Here is a 21078-nt window from a genome sequence, read left to right on the forward strand (position 1 = left end):
TTTTAACTTGAAAGATGCTTTGAGTTTGCTGTGAATATGAACTGCGCCCACTGAAAGAATGAATGGTGTCAGCCACATTCTAGATGCAGAAGTGGCTAAATTCCATTTATTGTCAAAATCTGATTATGAAATCTGACGTCCACCATGTAGCTTGTCATCCTTCCGTATGCCCAAAAGGTAGGAGAGGTGGAAAAGCTTGCAAATGAACCTCAGGGAGGGCTGGAGAGAAAGCACCTTCCAGAAACAAATATTTTTAAGTGTTTCCCCCAATTTTTATAATGCAGATTAAAAAGCCATTGCTTTACAGCCATGGAAGAGCCCTTTGTCTCCCTTCCACTGCAAATGATATTTCCACAAAAAAGTCCCAATAAAATAGAGGTAATTCATTTCATTTATAAACATTGATGCAATTGTACAACAAAACTGAACAAGGCTGTGGCAGCTGAATCTCTTCTGAGGACTGATCTTAGAAAATCATGGAAGACTTTGGTCCACTTATTTAGTTATACCCATCTCACTTACGTTTGAATTCATTGTGACCTCAGAAAGGCAGGCTTGAATAAAAAAAGGCCTGAAAACTGTTTGTGTGTGTTTGTGCAGATACGTAGATGCAATGGGCACACAGATACGTGGGCTTCACTTATAGCCCCGTGCATAAACCTATACCAAATTATCAGGGAAAGCCCCGAGGAGGGCAGCAGGCAAGACACGTTGTTTCTAAGACAAAGGTCAAATAAAAAAAGGATGTTAATAAACAGCCCTCCGGTTTAAGGGACTTTTTTTAAGGATTACATCTTAAATTCCAACAAATCAGATTTAGGAGTTACTGAAAGTGAAATTGATCCATCCCTCATCCAAACTTTGCAATACTTTCCTGTTCTGACATCATTTAGATAGTTAGCTGCATTATCAGATTAAAAACCATTGTACAGGGCCGCTGAAAGGCAAAGGAGCCAAAAAGCTAAACACTGGATGAATTCCGAACCTTTTAACCTGGCTGAAGTACGCGGGTCCCTGTTATGCAAATACCTTCAATCCTCTGCTAAGTTCAGTGGAAATAATTTTCTTGAATGACAGGTTTATTCAGCAAGGATTCAGTTGGCGATTAATCCCCCTTTGATCTAAGGTATTTCACTTAACGACCAGTTACCTCGTTCTGACAAAGTGCAACTGAGATTAGCGAGATCACTAGAACACGACCAGGGTGTGCGCTTATTCTCCCCAACCTTTCAAAGCGAAGGGCCAAGAATGCAATCTATTTTCAGTATTTGAAGATGTGAAGTCCTGTCTCCCGAGTTAGAAAGTCAATTGAATGCCGAATGGGGTTTGTTTCTTACATAACGGGACAAGCGGCTCCTCTCACTCTTCGGCAATAAGGCTCCAGGACATTGTTTTCAGAAAGGCGATATTCCAGCTGGCCAAAATTTTTTGCTACTTGACCTGTCCAGGGCCTTGATTTGCAACCAGTTTTTTCCTTGCTCTTACAAAGCTGCCGTTTTATTTCAGATTAGTGCGTGGCGCATGTAAATGATCTTTCCTTTTTGAAAATCCGATAAGGCACAACATTTCCCTGTTTAATCTGGTCAAATATTGTTCCTTAGGATTCACCTTGTGTTTTGCTAAAAATCCCTTTTCTCCTTCTCCAGCTGCAACCCTATGAATACAAAGAAAATATATGACAACAGATTACAAAAGTCATACACTACAATCAAATATTTCAAGCCATCTGACATCTGAAGCTAGATTTGTTCTTATTTTTTCTTTTCCATTCACCAATATGCTGTCTTTTGCTGAATTGTTGCATTATTTTATACATGCATAAGCTAAAAAATATTGCACAGAGCCAGACTTGGATCAAAGTCTTGAGCCTCTGTCTGGGTCAGCCAGGATCGGGCACAAAGTTATATTTTCTTATGGCAAGCGGAAGAACAGAACAATATAATTTGTGGGATTTTTTTATTATTATTATTTTTATTTTTGTTAAAGCAACTGCCAGGATTTTCACTCTGAGCTGCCTTATTTGAAGAAAATTGTTTGTATGTAAATGCTGATTATGTGCTTAAGAGGGGAAGAAAAAATATTTATTTCCACTTTTTATACTTTACACATCCTGAGATATTAGATAGTTTCTTAAATTAATTTCCTGTCAGCAAGATCTGTTAAAACCAGCCTCCTAAAGCTAAACTATGTACATATATTACTGCAGAACTGAGGCTGTATTTGGGGTTTCTGTGTTCTGCAGGCAACCTGTAAACCATTCTCTAGATACATCATGTGTATGTTTATTCCATTATATTAAATAGGTTGAGTTTTTAAAAAGACACTCTGCACTAGGTTCCCTCTACCTGGATTTTTTCCTCTCTTAATTTTCCTCCAATTTCTAAGCATTTCCAAGTGAGACTCCTTGCTCACAACAGCCTCAAAATCTCCCCCAAGGCTCATCGGCAGCCCCCATTGCACTTGATCAGGTCAATAATACACAAACTAAGAAGGATTTACACTCTAGACAGTAACAGCTTCTTAAGAGCCATTACAGTGTAGTGGGTTTAGGAAAGAAATCCCTTTTAAGAAATGCCAAAATCTGGAGTAACATGATAGTTTGTAAGACTGCCGAGGGAACATTTAGGGTGTTTCTGGTAAATATAATGTTGCATCTCCTCTTAATTCAGTGAAAATAAAACAGGAGGGTTTTAAAAGGTTGTATATATTTACCAAAATGATTATATGTACTCCACAAAAAGCCAGAGAGGGAGAGAAAATGAGCTTTGAAAATGAGCCAAAATGTTGCCTGCCCAATGTTATAGCATAGCAAACACAACACAGTGACCACAAACAACCAAACCAAAAACCCACAAGCCCCAGGCTGATCCCTGTACTGCCCCATTGAGGATTTATAATTGATTACTCGATTTAGCTAACGACTGGGTTAAATTATTTAGGAAGATTGGGTTGGATATATACAAGATACAGAAAATGCCTTGACTGCATTACGTGTGGTTAAGCAAAAAGAAAAATGTGGAGAGGATGAGCTTTCTTTGCAGTTGTTGTGTGTGTCTGTGTTCTTGTAAATACAATATTTATGTACATAAGTATGTAATATACATACATAAGTATACAGCAAAAATAAGATGAGAAATATCTAAGACAAAATATCTGAAAGGCATTGATCAGTTACATTTGTTTTTTTCCCAAGTCAAGCAATAACAAATTTTCATCATATGATATAGGATATATGATACAGAATCTGTGCCAATTACATTAAAATCTATTTCCTAATTTATCACAATAATCTATTGCTTAATTTCCTAATAAATATAACTCCTTCACAAAACAGAAATTATCTTCACCATCCCTACTGTGCAGCTATGCTCCCTTAAGAGTATTTCTAGAGCACAAAGGCCTTAAACTCCCTTCCACTGCACAGACTACTGCTTTATGAGCCATGTGCACAATAGGTCAACCTCCTAATTTCAATAAAGGGTACAAAACACGAGAAAAAAAAAAAAAAAAAAAACTTTCGTTACTTGAGAAACGCTGCAGTTTTGATGGGCAAGGCTCCTATTCTTCAAAGGCCTTTTCTGCCCCCCGGTGGTGATGCCAAACCACTGCTAAAGCTGCAAAAAAAAAAAAAATAATAATAAAATAAAATAAAATAAAATAAAATAAAATAAAATAAAATAAAATAAAATAAAATAAAATAAAATAAAATAAAATAAAATAAAATAAAAGTCTTGCAAGAAGGGATTGGTTCTTAGCTGTTATTTATTCGTGTTGCTTGTGTCTGTTGTGCTGGTTAGCCAGTGGGTCACTGGTTTGCAGGCACTTTTTTGCATGAGCATTGCAAAATCCATCTCTCTATTGCCTTGGGTCCAGCATTCCCTTTTTATTTTATATTTTCATGTATTGCTCCTCTACCTAGACGTTCCGTGGAGTCTGGCTATGAGGTAGAATACTTTGGGGGATGGAGAAGGATTGGGAATGACTTTTTGACTGAAGCTTGGTCATTGCAAAGAATGAGGTTCGTTCTCAATGCTGCAGCAGCTCCAGTCCCCTCTGAGCCCAGAGCAGAGGTGTCCTCACCTGGGGACACAGCAGCTCTCTGCCATGGTCCAGGTGAGCAGAGGTGCATTGTGCTGATAAGTCTCTGATGACTATGACAAGGTGTGCAAAAGGCTCTTTTGAAATGGACTCAGGGTTATATTCTCAAATCGCCATGAAATCACTTTACCACTTGCAGGGTTTTTCCAAGGTTTCTCCCAGATTTTGGGCGCTACACCAGCAAGACTCAGGGTGTGCCTTTCACCCCTAAACCCCATTAAAAATGCAACAGCATCCACAAACTATGATTTTGTTTCTATTTATCTATTTTCTATGGAAGCATGTCTGTAATTAACCCTGAGCTTAACTGGAAGTCAGCAGGCTTTGCAGCAGCAGCAGGCACAAGGTCAGAATCCAGTTGGTATCCCTGTATTTCCTGATGTTGGTGGGTGAGCTGAGACTGCAGACCGAACAACTAGAAAAATAACACCTCATTTTGCTAAAACAGGCACATTGGCCCTCAAATCCGAGAGAGACAAGCCACATGAAGCGACATGAACCCATTTGTACAGAATCACCTCTCAAATCACTGTGGTTTCAATCCTTCCCCCAACTCAGTGCTTGTGCTCCTCAATCTCTCTCGTGTTCACCTGAAGGACAGGCTGGAGGATGACTGCTGGATCCCAGTGTCCCAGCTTAAGGGAGTTTCATTGTCAGACCAATCTGAGAAGCGAATCGGGGGCTATCATCGGGGGAATAAGTCATCCCCAAACATTTCTTCACCTTCTCACCAGGTGCACGTATCTGTTTCTGCAGCCGAAGGGAGCTGGTTTTCTACATGAAACTGTAGATCAGCAGGCAAGCTCCTGGTGGCACTTCTTAATTCAATTAACTTACTCATTGGAACTACCGGGGAAACTAAATATGAGGAGAACAAGAGGAGAGGCTGGGCCAAATTAATAGAGCGAGATCCTTTTACAGGCTTGCCCGCAATCCTGATCAGCAGCCCTGAAAAGCAAATTGGAACAAGCAAATTGCTGTTGAAAAATTCTTTCAGCACTCTGCCGTTGCCACTCAGCCGGTCATTGCTGGGAGTCAGAGGTTGAAAAATCCCAGTTCGGTGCTGACAATGGGGGCATTATTATGACAAACATTTACATTTTATTTATTGAAGTGCTGGAGATTGATTAGCCTCATCTTCAACTGCTCTGGCTAGAGTGCCCCGTTCGGACTAGCGGAAACAAGCAGTTTATTGTGGGGGAAAAAAAATCATTTCCCACTCCCAGCCTAATGAAAGGAAATTCGTTTTTTGAAGATTACACTCAGGAGAAAGCTTTCTTCCCCCAGGACTCATTCTTTTTAGGAAAAGTGCAGCGCGGGGGATTTTTCCTGATTCCAAATCAAGTTCCCTTGAAAATAATGTCATTTTATGTATATGGCTGACTTTGACGTGTGCTTTATGCAACAGTCCCGCTGATTTCCTACATGGAGTCCAGGGTACACAGCAAACAATCAGTTCAAAGTGTCCAATCAAAGCTTTATACAGATGCAAACTAGTGTGTGGGTATTGTTTAAGTGGTTGTGTAATTGAATATAGTGATCAAATATGCATGGGATATTCGTTAGCTTGTAAAAAGAATAATTGCATGTTCATAGCTGCAATTTCCACTGAACCTTTTGACTTTAAATAAGCAGTGGAGAGGGAGAGGGAGGGGAAGCTGAGCTAGGGGAGCAAAGACACGTAGTAAATTTTATGCACATCATCAAGTATCCTGCTTCAGATCTACGTCCCAGATTTTACTTTATAGATAATAAAGCACAAATGTGTCTGCAGATTAAAATGTTGGGGGGAAAAAAATAGGGAAACTTGCCCAGTTAAAGCCCAACTGAATGGTTTCAACTGGAAGAATAATTACAGCGATTAAGCGCAGTAGTTTCTCTCCCTGGTGGCAGTGCTGGCTCTGGTGCAGCGGTGCCCACGCCAGGGCTCACGTTTCTGGGTAGGGCTCTGGCTTCAGATGTCCAAATGGGGGGCACCACCACCCAACTAGCCTGGGCACTGCTGCTTGAGAGGTACAAGACCCTTTGACACCCTCTTTTTTGGTTTTCGTTTGACGGGGCTCGCAGCAGAAGGCTGTGATGTTTTTTGTAGTAAGAGCTTGAAAGCTGTCTCTGTCCTTGTCAATTATTTGGGAAAGCTAAGCCCCAAATCCTCGTCTGCTCTTCTGCAGCTCATGCCTGCTGGCCCACAGACAGGAGCCAAGGGAGTGCTTATTCACAGAAAGAGACATTTTTCCATTGTGCTGTGGTTATTGTCACTTCTCCTTGACATCTGGGGGCAGAAGGAAAGTCCAGCGAGGGCAGCACCCATTCCCTGCTCCTTGCATCAGGTGCCTACAAGGTGGTGTTGCTTCATCTTCCTTCTGAAGGCCCCAAACGGGCACACAGCACCCTTTCTGTGGCTGCCCTCCAGTGATCCCTAATTCTCTCTTGTGTCTGGGTGATGCCCTTGCCCCAAGGCAAGGACCACCTTTGTTTTCTTGTCTTGCACAGTGCTACCAGCAGGTTCCACACAAGCACAACCAAACCAACTCATTCAAGCTGAAAATCCACAGGTGTTCTTGCCAGTGTGCACCTCAATTCTATCCTACACGGAAACTTGGAGCACCATCATACAACAACGAAGGGTGCAAAGGAAAGGCATCCATTGCATTTATTTTGCAAAAGCATGACCAGATGTGGAAGGGATTGTTTCATCCTTTTTATCTGGGAATAGCAATAAATCTGTATTTGTCCCTGGAGAGTGGGTGCCGGATACCTTAATGCACCCTCATAATGTGAGTGGTTGGACTACTGGCACCTGGTCCAGAGAGCAAGATCGCTGTATTAAATTCTTTGCACGCTTGTAATTCCAGTGCCTTTATTTAAAGACTTCAATATTTTCTATCATTTTTGTTTCAACTTATTTTTAGCCTTTCTTTCACCCTCAAATGTATTGAAGCTGACATAATTATCGCCCTGACTTCCCCAAAGGCATGTATTTACCTACTTGTTAAAAGGCTTTTTCCATGCTGCCACGCTGTTGCTGTGACAAGATGACTTTGAAGGCACAGTAGGTAAAATAATATTGTATATTGCACAGCAACCCCAACAACGAAATGTTAATTTAACCAATAAAGTAACCACATCGTAATTATAATAATCATTATTCCTTATCTCTTAACAGGGCTAAAAGTGGAGTTTGCATGTGCCATGTAGCGCTTGTCAGCTCTGAAATTACTACACAAATCACTCAGAGCAGGGAAGGTTTTAGCCCTACCATTTCTAACTCATTGAAACTGAAGAAAGGGTTCTCCTGAGGAGACCAACGTGGTCTCATGGCCATCATCTTCCTCCTCCAGCTCCCTCCAGCTCCAGCTTCCCGTCCTGGTATCATTTTCCTTGTCAACGAATAGGATCTTCTTGGGTAGAAGGGTGGATATTGGAGATTTTCCCGCTTTAGCACTTCTCCAACTGCTGTTCATTCTCCACAGTAATGGAGTTCAAGCAAAAGAGACATCTCTAAAGCAACCAGCTTCAAAGCATTAGCCCTGAGGAGCAGATGAAGGGCAACACCACTGCCTACAGAGCAAGAGGAGCTCTCAGTGTGGCCAAGCCTGGTTTTAAAGGCTGGACCTACGCTTCCCTGGGTGCTGGGCTGTGCTGAGCACAGCCATCCACATCATCCAGATGGGGCCAAATGTGGGCAACACGTGGCTCCCATGTTTGCATCTTCTTTCCATCAAAACTGAGGCTCGAAAGCAGCCGTGCCCATGCGGGTCTCACTCTGGCAGCAGGGAATCCAGGAGCCGTGCCACGACATGCTCTCTGATCAGGTAATTTGAAATCAGCCATGGGATTTGGCTATCGTTCATTTGCGCTCCTAAACCTCTCTGCTGGCTTTGGATGTCCTGTCCAAAGGCTCATTCCCAGCGTCTCACACATGCATGGATGCCAAGCTATAGAAAATATAGTGAGTCTGTAGGAAAGATGGACATTTAGGAAGGCAGGGAGCATACAGGAAGGGGGAGAGATGGAGAGACTTGTGTCTGTAGGCATGGCAAAGAGATATGATAATGCTGCAAAAACTGTGCTTGCCCTTTGGCTTAGCAGCAAGTTAGAAAAACTGTGGTTCAGTGTCGCTTGAGGGAGGATGATCTAAAGCTGTGCAAGGAAATTAGCATGTCCTAATCCATGGCTGCTCCCCAAACCAGCGAGGCAGGAGCCATCTCAGGGTGGTTATCTCAGCCTCAGCACGGGGGAGTCTGGCACTGCTGGTCCCACCGCGCTGAGGTCCCACCACCAGGGTGGCTGCTGTCCCCCCAGGGACCCGTAGGTGCTCCCAGGAAGGTCCTTGCTTCACCTGTGTCCTCAGCAGAGGGGTTTATGGGGACTGTTATGTTATGGGATGAGGAGCAGGGAGATACGGCAGCATCACAAGCCCGTGTGAGGCCCCAAAAGAGATTTTTCCCTTCTCACATTTTATGGGGTGTGGAAATAAAGCCAGCCCGCATTACAGGACAAATCCCCCTGCCAGATGCCAATCTGGCTCCCAGCTGTGATCCTCAAGCCAACATTAACTTGTCACAGAGGCAACAACAGAAATGAAAAACGGAGCCGGGTTCACCTTCACTGTGAAGAGAGGGTCTGAGTCCACGCAAGTGTGGGTTTTGAGTTTTGCTGCAGGATTTCTGATGCGAAAATTGATCTGTGACTTCACAACTCTCCTTAGGAGTCACCATTAAAAGTGTCTGTTATAAACCAGGGCTCAGGCTGTCCTTTAGCACTAACAGCCTGTGTGAATCCAGCAAGCTATCTCCTATATTTCCTGTGGCTACTTCCAATGGTATTTCTTCTTTCTTCTCCTCTGGGGATATCGCAGGGGCTGGACACCAGGAGATTGTCCACATCCCCTGCTCCAGCTAATGAGGCAACGTACCAGTAACTCCATCCTCTGTGTTAAAAGCGAGGGGGTTAAGCCATCTCCACACGCCTTCTCATCACCCCAGCGCTCCCAAGAGCATTTAACACCAGATCCCCAACACGCACGGCATTTCGCAGGTCCCAGTGGTGAGAAACGTTCATTGTCACCAGCAAATGCCACGTTGCACATTCTGGAAGCTAATGGTGAGAAAATCGAAGTGTGCCTCTTTTTAATTTTCTCATCGGGTTGGAGGCACGTACATCGTAGGGGTTAATTGTCAGAAACTTTAATTGTTACCCTATGACTCCTGCTTCCCTTGTGTGTTAGTGGCACGCAGTCGGGGCTAATAGTGAGAAAATTTGACTGTAGCTCTACCACACTCTCTTCATTAGGCTAATGGAACATTTTCCACTCATTTTCTCCCTAGGGTAGCTGTAGGAGTGCTACCTTATAATTGTTGCTCTTACTGTAATTGGCAGTAGTAGGAGTATGTATAATCTCATTGTCTTTCCCGTGCGGCGGTAGATTTATTTATGCCCTATTGACAATTCCCACCCAGCAGCTGCAGCGCAGTGAGTGTTGCATTAGCCTTTCCCCCCAGCAAAGCGAGGACTACGCCAAGGCTGTTATTATCCGGAAAGAACATGAACCAAAGATGTCCCACAGGACCAAAGATCAACTTCAGTAACTGCAGACAAAGGTGCTGCTGGCCCCAAAGAGGCATAGGTGCCATTGCTGGGATGGGCATGGTTTCTGGCATGCCTCTCCTCACCAGGGATGCACAAATGCTTATATCCACCTCCAGGGTTGTGCCAGAAGGTTAGCACCAAAGAAGGACCATGGCTGGGTGAGACAAGCGAGCAAAGTGTGTAAGTGAGGGGCACGTTGTAGCCCTGTGCAGCAAAACACAGAAAGAAGGGCTTAATTTTCAGTTCCTGCTTTGGGATTTTGGTCCAAGCCCTGGACCACAACGTTGCACTGTGTTACAGCAGCCTCTGTTTTATAGGACTGTGTTACAGGTACTACAGTGGAGCAAATAAATAGAGGTAAGTAGCAGTGTAAGTCAATACAGGAGCAGGGCACGAGGCTCATGCAGAGCTCTTTCAGCACCTGTTTTTCAGTGGGTGCAGCTCTTTTTTGCATCTCTCACCGTCAAGGCTAAGGCAATCAAAGCAATGTCTGGAAAATCCCTGTGTCGCCAAAATAAAATGGAAAAAAAAAAAAGAGAGAGAACAAAAAAGAAAGAAAGAAAGAAAGAAAGAAAGAAAGAAAGAAAGAAAGAAAGAAAGAAAGAAAGAAAGAAAGAAAGAAAGAAAGAAAGAAAGAAAGAAAAAAGAAAGAAAGAAAGAAAGAAAGAAAGAAAGAAAGAAAGAAAGAAAGAAAGAAAGAAAGAAAGGAAGAAAGAAAGAAAGAGAGAAAGAAAGAAAGAGAGAAAGAAAGAAAGAAAGAGAGAAAGAAAGAAAGAAAGAAAGAAAGAAAGAAAGAAAGAAAGAAAGAGAGAGAGAAAGAAAGAAAGAGAGAAAGAAAGAAAGAGAGAAAGAAAGAGAGAAAGAAAGAGAGAAAGAAAGAAAGAGAGAAAGAGAGAGAGAAAGAAAGAAAGAGAGAAAGAAAGAAAGAGAGAAAGAAAGAAAGAAAGAAAGAAAGAGAGAAAGAGAGAAAGAGAGAAAGAAAGAAAAGAAAAATGCTGACCCAGATTCATTAGCAAATGAACAATAAAAGAAAGGGGTAAATATGAAATAATTGCACCCTACTTCTGCATTTACCCTTATGGCAAGAGCCCTGCTCACCTTCACACTGCCCAGCTGGTCTATCTTTGTTCCCAGCTCTTCCCAGCCTGGGAAAAGCAGGTCTAGAGCTGGTCCAAGGCATCTCTTATCAGGCAGTATGCTCTCTCATGCAGGCATTTGCCAGCTACGCCCCAGAACTTGACCAGGTAATGAGCTCTGCCATTCACCACACTGCATGCAGGAGCTATTCTGGGAGCCAAACCAGCTTTTCCCTGCCACTGAAATGCTCTGAGCTCGGAGGGGCTGTCTTGTGGATGGGAGCCACAATACCAGCCACGTTTAGTACATCTTCAGCACAGTTCCTCTGCAGCAACAGTGGAGGAGGAAAAAGGAGAAATCAGAAAGGGGACAGGCACTCAGCCACCCCAACCACGCACCGAGCTTGCCAAGCATGGGATTTTCAATGGCAGCCTCATAAATTTGGGGTGCCTTTGGAAGAAAGAGAGGCTGCCCCTCTGCAGGCAGAGCTGCAGGAGATGGCAGGGGGCTCAGCCCCAGCCTGGCATTAACACAGTAGGAAAGCAAAGCATGCAGGAGCTTTGCAGGAGCGAGAGCCTGGGCTGTCCCATGTGAACATGAGCCCTGGGGGCCCTGTGGAGTCATACCCTGAAAATGAGGTTTGTAAAGAGCAAGTGGCACATGGCTTTAGGAGGATCCTTTGCTTGCACAGGAGAGAAAAACTGCCCTTATCAGCACAGGATCAGCCCCCACAAACACCAGCACATAGGTATTGATGGACAGAATGGATTTTCAGAGTCAGAAGAGTGGTTTTGCTTATCTTTCACTGCACACGGAAGAGTTTATTAAGGTGAAGTGGGTTAGACACAAGCTATAAGAGCACAGTCTATGTAAAAGACCTTGGGAGGTGTTCATTGTGCTCACCGCTCCTGAGAGATTAATTCCTCTTTATACAAAACTCTTGACCAGAGCCAAATCTTCCCAACAGATGCAGCAGCGAATTCCCCACTAACTTCATCGAGATTCAGTGCCAGGATTTCAGCATCATGCACTGGTTTGTACAGGGACTATTGCAGTGGGTCCATACAAGGAGATACTCTGGAAAGTGTGGAGGAAGGAAAAGAAAGAAAATGAAGAGAAACGAAGAAACGAAGAAACAGGAAGGAAGGAAGGAAGGAAGGAAGGAAGGAAGGAAGGAAGGAAGGAAGGAAGGAAGGAAGGAAGGAAGGAAGGAAGGAAGGAAGGAAGGAAGAAAGAAGGAAAGAAAGAAGGAAAGAAAGAAGGAAAGAAGGAAAGAAGGAAAGAAGGAAAGAAAGAAGGAAAGAAAGAAGGAAAGAAAGAAGGAAAGAAAGAAGGAAAGAAAGAAGGAAAGAAGGAAAGAAGGAAAGAAGGAAAGAAGGAAAGAAGGAAAGAAGGAAAGAAGGAAAGAAGGAAAGAAGGAAAGAAGGAAAGAAGGAAAGAAGGAAAGAAGGAAAGAAGGAAAGAAGGAAAGAAGGAAAGAAGGAAAGAAAGAAAGAAAGAAAGAAAGAAAGAAAGAAAGAAAGAAAGAAAGAAAGAAAGAAAGAAAGAAAGAAAGAGAGACTCAAAGACTTTTACAGGCTCCTGAACCCAGGAAAACAGTTTTGCAGCTCATGAGGTGCATTTGCATTGGACTGGGCTCCTTCCTTCCCAGTACACCCACGTCTGATCCCTGGTCCAGCTGACATCAATGAGGTCTTTTCCTGCTTCCTTCTCAACCGCTTCCTCTCCCTGACCCAGCTGGCCACAGCACAGATGCCGACAGAAGCCTGCAGGCTGAACACAACCCAGGACTTCACCTCCTAGACAGCAGATTGTTCTCATTTAGTTGTTAGCTAACCCTGACTTCTCACCGGTGGGCACCTGGAAGCAGCAGTACCACCTTCAGCTGGTGGCAGAGCCAGCAGAAGATGCCTGCCTTTGGACAGGGAGATAATCTCTGCTTCGTGTGCTCCCCAGCGATGTGCGCCATCCAGCGTTATCAGACCCAGCTGGTTAGCATGGCTGGCTCAATCAGCAGCTTATTTAGAAAAGTCAGTTTGCTAATTGAGAAAAGTTTAATGAATTTTTGTTGTATGGAAAAAAAACACCACAAACCCTATGATTACTTTTTATTACCAATGTGCTCATTTGAAAAATTCATTACATTTATGTATTGTGTTTTCATGTAAATACATCTTCCAAAATGTATTAGCAAAGAATACAATATTATGGTTCATGGTTCATGTGGTATCTGAAAGGAATAATTGTATAACTAATCAGTGAAAACAAAGTAAATGTTCCTCTTGAGCTTGTACAATAAAAAACTGAATTAAAACTATTCAGGCTCAAAAATGCAAATACGCCATGTTTCCCATCAGCAAGAAAATAAAAAAATAATATTTAGAAACCTTATAGGAGATGCAGGGTGTCTGCAATTTTCTGGCAGTATCACTGCAAGGTGATGCGTTAGTGCTCAAAACACTTGTCCTTGACCAGATATCTTAGGCTGCACTGGGTGGGGTGGTTTTGGTGGGTGGCCTTTAATTGCAGTTTTGGCACTGCTGCATCTCAGCCCAGCTCCAAAAGCAGCTCCTGGGACAAGGGGGACTTGGTGGTTCTCCTCTCCATGTCACGGCAAGGATGGGGGACAGGTAGAAAGGAACAGACAGGACAGGGAAAATTTTCCATTCCTCCTACTGCTGGAGATATGGTGCAGGATCCTTCCGTCTGATCATCGCCGTCGATTGCTGTGAGCTGTGTATGGCTGGCAGCAGGAGCCAGGCAGAAAGGCAGCACAAGCAAAGGAAAAGCAGGTCAGGAAATTAGGGCTGTCAGCAGATGCAGGGTGAGAGACAGACGCTTTGATAAAAAACGTGAAGGTGTTTGGTGAGAAGAGGTTAGCCGGTGTGTGTGTGTGCTGAGAGCTGTTCGCTTCGCTGCTCGGAGAGGCAGCAGCAGATGAGGTGGAGGAGGATGAATGAGGCTGTTGAGGCAGCAGGAGGTAAATACTCTGCGTGCACATGTTGGGGCTGGTGTGCACGCAAAACCCAGAAGGGGGTTGGCTGCACACAGCAAGGTCACAGACCTGCCTGCTCCCTGTGCATCATCCCATCCAAACCCACCGGCTGCAAAAAGCAGGGGCTACCTGTAAAATACAGGTAGGAAGCAAATAGCAATTCCACCGGGTAGGAATATCCATGAATTAAAGTCATTTCCTCCAGGCCCTGGGCACTTCCAAAATGTAGGGGAAAAGGAAGCTTTGCTCAGACTACAGAAAACTCAACATGGCCCCTTGATGCTGTGTCTCTGATGGACCCCAGGCAATGCAGAGCACTGGAGCAACCCAGATGGGATCTGTGTGCCCTGGCAGCAAAGAGAAAACAAAACCACCAAAGCAGCATGAAGCAAAGAAAATCCACTTTCAGCACCACTTCAGGGCTTTCTGCTTTTCACAGCCAAGTGCCAACACCTTTCTTATTAATCAGGTGCCAGCAGGTCTGAGGGGCTTTGCTTTTGTCTCTACAAAGAGACAGCCTCCTTCAAGCAAAACCACAATAAGCAGGGGTGGAGGAGGTTCAACTGCTGAGGCTGCAGGGCACAAGGTGAAGAGCATCCCAGGCCACTCACCTGGGAAGGATGTGTGGGCAGATCTGCCTGTTCCCAAGGCAGGTAAAGCTATCCAGGATGCCCCTTGCAAGGTGACATGAATCCCACCCCTCTTCGTTGAGCTCACAGAATCAGAGTGGTTGAGGTTGGAAGGGACCTGTGGAGGTATCTGGTGCAAACCCCAGCCCCAGCAGGGCCACCTGGAGCAGGGTCCCTGAATCACATCCAGGCAGCTTTTGAAGATCTCCAAGGAGGGGACTTCACAACCTCTGGGCAGCCTGTGACAGGGCTCCGGCACCCACACCACACCAAAGTGCTGCCTGATGTTCAGATGGAACCTCCTGTGCTCCAGTTTGTGCCCAGTGCTTGTTATCTTGTCTCTGAACAGAGCCTGACTCCTTACACCCTCCCATCAGGTATTTATGGACACTGATAGGATCCCCCCAAGCCTCCTCCTCTCCAGGCTGAGCAGCCCCAGCTCCCTCAGCCTCTCAGCTCCAGGCCCTTCGCTGGGCTCTCTCCAGCATGCCCAGGTCTCTCCTGTACTGGGTGACCCAGAACTGGACCCAGCACTCCAGGTGCAGCCTCACCAGTGTTGACCAGAGGGGAAGGATCACCTCTCCTGACCTGCTGGTGATACTTTGCCAAATGCAGCCAAGAATACCATCAGCCTTCTTGGCAGGGAGGGCAATTTGCTGAGCTGGGACCCCAAAACCTCACCCCATGGTACAGCAGCTGAGGTGTCCCTTTTCCCAGAAGCAGGCATGTTCCTGCAGACCGGTTAATAGCTGCAGTGCTAAATTATTAACCACCTCTGGGCACACACTGCTGCTCTGAGCTAGGAATGATAAAAGCTCTCACGCAGGTTTTTAAACCGTGTTGGGTGCTACCACAACAGCTCGGGTCATTACGGATTCACTGGCTGAAGTGTGTGAGCTGGTGCCAGCCTATGTCCTGAGCAAGCAGGACAAGCCCTGGGGTCACCCCTGCTCCTCTCTGCAGCTGTGTATGGAGACAGCCTCGTCCAAATGTGCACTAGCTGTCTTCAACCACAAGAGTGTGCCTGGATCACAGTTTTGGGAAAATGTTAGCATTTTGCTAAGGATGTTAAAACTTCTCCTTTCGTCCAAGGACCAACCATGATGTACATGTAGGCTTGGAGAGAAGAAGCAAGAGTTTGAAGCAGAGACTGTTGTTATGTGTCAAAATAGGGGCTTTCTGTCCCAAGGATGTTTCTATTTCCAGATATATAACACTGGGCATCAGTAATGTTCCTTAAAGCTGTAAGCTCTGCCGATAAGTCCCTGCAGCTGCAAGGTGGAATGCTTCTCGCCAACCTTTCTAACCTGGTTACCCACGTATCCCAAGTTGGAAGGGACCTACAAGGATCATCAAGTCTAAGCCCTGGCTCCACCCAGGACCACCCAAAAATTGGTCCATGTGGCTGAGAGCAGTGTCCAAATGCTTCTTGTACTCCAGCAGGATCGGTGCCATGCTCACATCCCTGGGGAGCCTGTCCCAGTGCCCAACCACCTCTGGGTGCAGACTCTTTCCCTAACCCCCAACCTGACCCTCCCCTGTCCCAGCTCCATGCCGTCCCCTCGGGTCCTGTCGCTGTCCCCAGAGAGCAGAGCTCAGCGCCTGCCCCTCCGCTCCCCTCGTGAGGGAGCTGCAGGCCGCCATGAGGCCTCCCCTCAGCCTGCTCTGCTCGGGGCTGAGCAAACCAAGGGACCGCAGCTGCTCCTCATACATCTTGTCCTCCAGACCCTTCCCCATCTTCATAGGTCTCCTTTGGACACTCTGATAGCTTTACGTCCCTCTTACACTGTGCCACCCAAAACTGCACACAGTGCTGGAGATGAGGCTGCACCAGCAGAGAGCAGAGCGGGACAGTCACTTCCCTCTACTGGCCAGCAGCAAAACCTATCTGGACTGCTTCAGCTGGTGGCTGCAGGATGAGAATGGATGGTGGGGTTAAAAAACATTTCAACCCACATAAAGGGAGCCAAAAGAGTCTAGCTCAGTTGTAGGTGTCTGCACCTGTAGACACTGTGTATGGTCAGCAAATCTCACCTCCAGTGTCTGGATATGGAGTGTGTTTGTATAATATTTGGGGGTAAGATGTCCCCTGGGGGATTTTTTCAGGGAAAACCAAACTGATTTGGAAATGTCCTCCTGCAGTTTGATACCTTCCTTCCATGAAAGACTGCTCACATACATGTATCACTCACATAGCTGAGAATGACTGCTCTGAGCACGGCTTGATCTCAAATCATTTGAGCATTGAACCTGACCCTTTTCTGCAAGCACTCTGTTTTTTTCCAGGTGCTCTGAATCAGCCCATGCTGGTTGCTGCCAGAAGTAGGAGGTGGTGGAGCAGTGAGTCAGTGCTGCATGGCTTCACCTTCTGCACAGATGGGCAGCCTTCTGCAGGCAACACCAGCTGCAAGGCCCAACAAAAAGACAGGATTTTTTTGTCTACAGAGAGAAAATGTGCTTCAGAATAAAACTCTGTGCCCATATATCCACAGTGACACATGTACCAGATTGATAAAAGTGATTGCTGACCTGTGTAGGGCTGAAAGTTTTCATAACACACAGCTCCATATGGTGGGCTCATGCTGGGGATCTGAGGTCTGAGCTGAACACTCGCACATCCATGGGTATTTGGATGGAGCTGTTCTGGGAGACACTGCGGGAATCAAGTCAAGCTGCCAAGCCTTGGGTTTGGTGCAAAGCTGAGCTCCCTCAAAGCAAAGGTGATGGGTAAGACGGGTTCAGGCTGGCAGTAGTTCCTTGTCATTTTCCATTTGCGAATGAAGACCAAACTCCGCCGGCAGTTGCCATCTGTATCGGTCTACGTGGAGACAGCCATGTCTCCGCATGGGATCCAGGCAAAATAAGAATGCCAAGATAAACATTTGGTTCAAAAAGTGCTCACAGGCTACCAGGAGCAAAATGACACATTGCTCATCTGAAGGCCAAGGCTCCTACTTGGCCACTGTTTAATTCTTCCAAAATGGGACTGGTGGCCTGGACTATCTGTTCATTGGTCTTGATGTCATCTTTTCTTATGCATAGAGGTGGGAGGATTGAGCAGAGTATCTGTGCTATAGAAACCTTTGAGCAGAGATATTTTGGAAACTACCAGGCTATTTCATCAGCAGTGGCTTCCTGGCTCTACATCTACATGGTTTCTCAAGCATACTCATTTTGAACAGCTTTTATTGTATTAATTCAGCAGAGGTGTTTTGATTTTTTTTCTTTCCATGAACATTTATTTTTATATTATCTTTCTTCTCTTTGAACAATTAGTAATTTCTGAGAGGGTCTACATTCTTGCCCTATATTAATGTCATTTCTTTAAGAATTTACTCTGATAAAATTGCTAAAACGCTTTCTGTAGTGACTGACCTTCCCCAGTCAGCACACTAACTATCCTAGTACAGAAATTAGATGATACATCTTACTGGGTTGCCTGCTAGAAATAAGATGTGCCAGTCCAGGGTATCCCTTACAACACCTAGCATTGCAACACACTGAATCAGACTAATTCAACCAACGCTTGTTTTTTTAATCTCATTTCCAGCATTGGCCAAAGTAAACATCTAGGAAAACTACATGAACAGGATGAGTATAAAGTGGGGTTTCCTCCGGTGCTATCTTCATCTCCAATTATTTGCCTATCAGGAGCTTGGTGAGCCAAAGATGTCTGCAGATATTTAGTAATCCTCAGTGGATATTTCTCTCTGGCCTCTTGAACCTAAGCTGTTGTCATCCACAATTTCACTTTATCTGTAGCCTTTTGCTATTCCCCTTTATATACATAGATCTAGATCTATCTATCTACAAATATATATACCTTCTATATCCATTGAGTGACCAGAACACAGGTCAGATGGAAGGAGACATGGATGTATGCCATGACATATCAATATTTTTAAAAATTGTGTCACATTTACCACTGTTCATTCCTCTGTTAAGTGTCATTGTATTCGTATTATCTTTATGTTACATTTCTGATGTGTTTTTATTTTTTCTTTCTTTTCTGATTTTAAAACTCAGATTTGGAAAGTTTCACATTTTTTCTACTCAGATTTGGAAAGTTTCACATTTTTTGTACCCTGAGTGTTTCAGAGAATGGTGGAAAACATCCAGTACTCATTTCCTCACTTTACTTTTTGGACAGATTTCAGTGCAGCTTTTTTTTTTTTTTTTATTTCATGCAGAATTAGAAGATCATAAAACAGGTTAGTTTTTCATTAAAAAGAAAAATAAATTAGCTTAATTTAGGCTTCTTTTGTGTTCATTTTTCACAGACTTTGTAATCAATATGTTTACTACCAACTGAAGACATCATGAATATATGTGTATATTAGAGGATAGATGCAGAAATTACATTTTGAATTCACTGACATTCACATTCACCCCCACAACATGGTTTTTGAGAGTTTAATCAAGAAACAAAAACTTGTGAGCCCAAACAAAACATCTTGACTTTCTCATTTTAATTGCTAAATACTCACCCAGGCTGCATATGAATGAATTACAGACCAGAAATTATGTGCATACATTATTTGGCAAACAAGGCTGAGTAATGAACAAATGTGGGTGAATTGCTGTGTTGGGGAAGAGAAAGCAAGGCATGATTCATTCAATCACTGACTCGTTATGGCTGATTCCCGAGGCTCAAATTAGGCGATAATCAAGGATCCGCCAGCACAGCGCCTGTGAGCCTGCTGACACAGGATCTGAGAGCGCCTGTGCAGATGGGGCTGGTGCCTCCAGCATCCGAATCTCATTCACAGCACCAATGTGCCTGGCCACTCAGACACCCAACGTGAAGTCAGAGAATTACCATTCCTGATCTCGCTTCAAAATATCCTCAGGTGTCTCTATCTCCGTGCCAAATAGGAGTCAATGCTCGTCTAATCCAGACAGGCTGCTATCTTGTAGTGTGAGAAGGGTTATCATAAATGCACAGGTAAAATGTGTCGTGTGTTGTATCTGAGTCCAAGAGCTTACACTGGATATACAACATGCCCTGAAGCCTAATGAGAATGGCTCCTGCAAACTCTGCTTCCAGCCTATCCCGCAGGCTAAGCTCCAGCAAGGTTTCAATTGCAGGAAGCTCTTTATTCCAGCCAGAAACATCCATTCTTTATTCCAGCCAGAAACATCCATATCTGTCCATAATCCTTGTCTTTGCAGAGTGGCGTGGCAGGGAGAGGACAGGCTGTCTGCAGCTTCTAGAACATGAGCCTTGTCCTCCTGAAGCCTTGATCCAGTGAACCCAGCTGGGAGAACCAAATCCCTTGCTCTGAAGCAGTCACACCACCCTGCCACCATGCTGCTGCCTGCAAAGCTCTCTGCCACACTCTCCCAAAGGCTCTACAAGATGTTGACAATGGGCTTCCAAGTGGGCTGTGTTAAAGGATATATTACCCCTTGTTCTGCTCTCTGCTGTGGGATGAGTTCCTCCTGCAAGGAGCAAGAGATAATGTTATCATAACGCACATCTTCAGAGCAGAACAGCCATTATCTGAAACTGGGAAGATGATGCATGGACTAAATCAGACCCCAATTTTTATTCTCAGATATTATTACAGAAGATGTTTAAGAGTGATTTAGGAGTTCTCTCTCTCAAGAATAAGCCTGTCATCTAACCATTTTTTCAAATGCACATTCTTCTTTTTCCATGTAGAAATATCAGCCACTTGGATTATGAGGTTTGCGTGGGATTTCTGAAAAGCTTGTTGTTGATGAAGGACCATGACCAGCCTGTACACAGCTTACACACTGAGTGTGACCTCTCACCGACAGCTGCTCTCCATCCAGACTTGCTCTCAGCCCCACCTCCTGCCTGTTGGAACTGCACCACACATCAAGGCCAGCTTCCCAGCTTCCTAACTGCCCTTCGGCCTCGCCATGCATGTGTTTCATAAGTCTGATGTTTTGGGATAAGCATTGCACTAGCTGTGCTGCATGGGTACTGTGTGCGTGCACGTAACAGAGCCTGCATCCAGCAAACATCCAGGAAGCCAGAGATCAGCAGAACATCCCCTGTCCTGAAGCCTTTTATTTAAACACTTCTCCGATCTGATTTTTGGCTACTTAGTCTTTTGCTGGATTACAGGACACAATGCACGCTGTAGTGGAGAGCAGCAGGTGGATGTTTTCTATGCAAACACAGGGCTAGATAGATAACTAACAGTAGCCAAAATGAGCTATGCTTTCTCTTTGCGTGCCCCCATCCTGATTGCAGGTATGTCCTTGAAATACCCATAGCCTTGGTTTAGTTCGCAAAGCTCACTTAGTGCTTAGGCAACATGGAACGTGTTTAAAATTCCTTAAGAATGTAGATACTACCATCCCCATTTTAAAGGAGGGGAGATGTAAAATGAGGAAAGAGAGTTAAAACAGCAGTCACGTAGTGGAGAAAGAGGTTTCCACTGTACAAGTCCATTGTTATGGCAATAGCTTTACAATTAAATATTTTCTGTTGTAAAGGCAGTAGCAGTTGGTCTTTTTTTTTGTTCTTTTTCCCACTGCATGGACTTTAAATCAAGTCTGTAATTGTAACAGTTTTGTTCAGAGTCATGAAAGGGTATCAGTGAAAGAACAGGCTAATAGTATTCAGAGTACCAAAGGCCCTGTTATTTTCATTTCAGGGAAAATACACAGCCAAACAAGACTGAACATTCAGCTAACTCTTAATTTTGGTTG

This window comes from Aythya fuligula, chromosome 5, assembly GCF_009819795.1.
Source record: "Aythya fuligula isolate bAytFul2 chromosome 5, bAytFul2.pri, whole genome shotgun sequence".
NCBI classification, from domain to species: Eukaryota; Metazoa; Chordata; class Aves; order Anseriformes; family Anatidae; genus Aythya; species Aythya fuligula.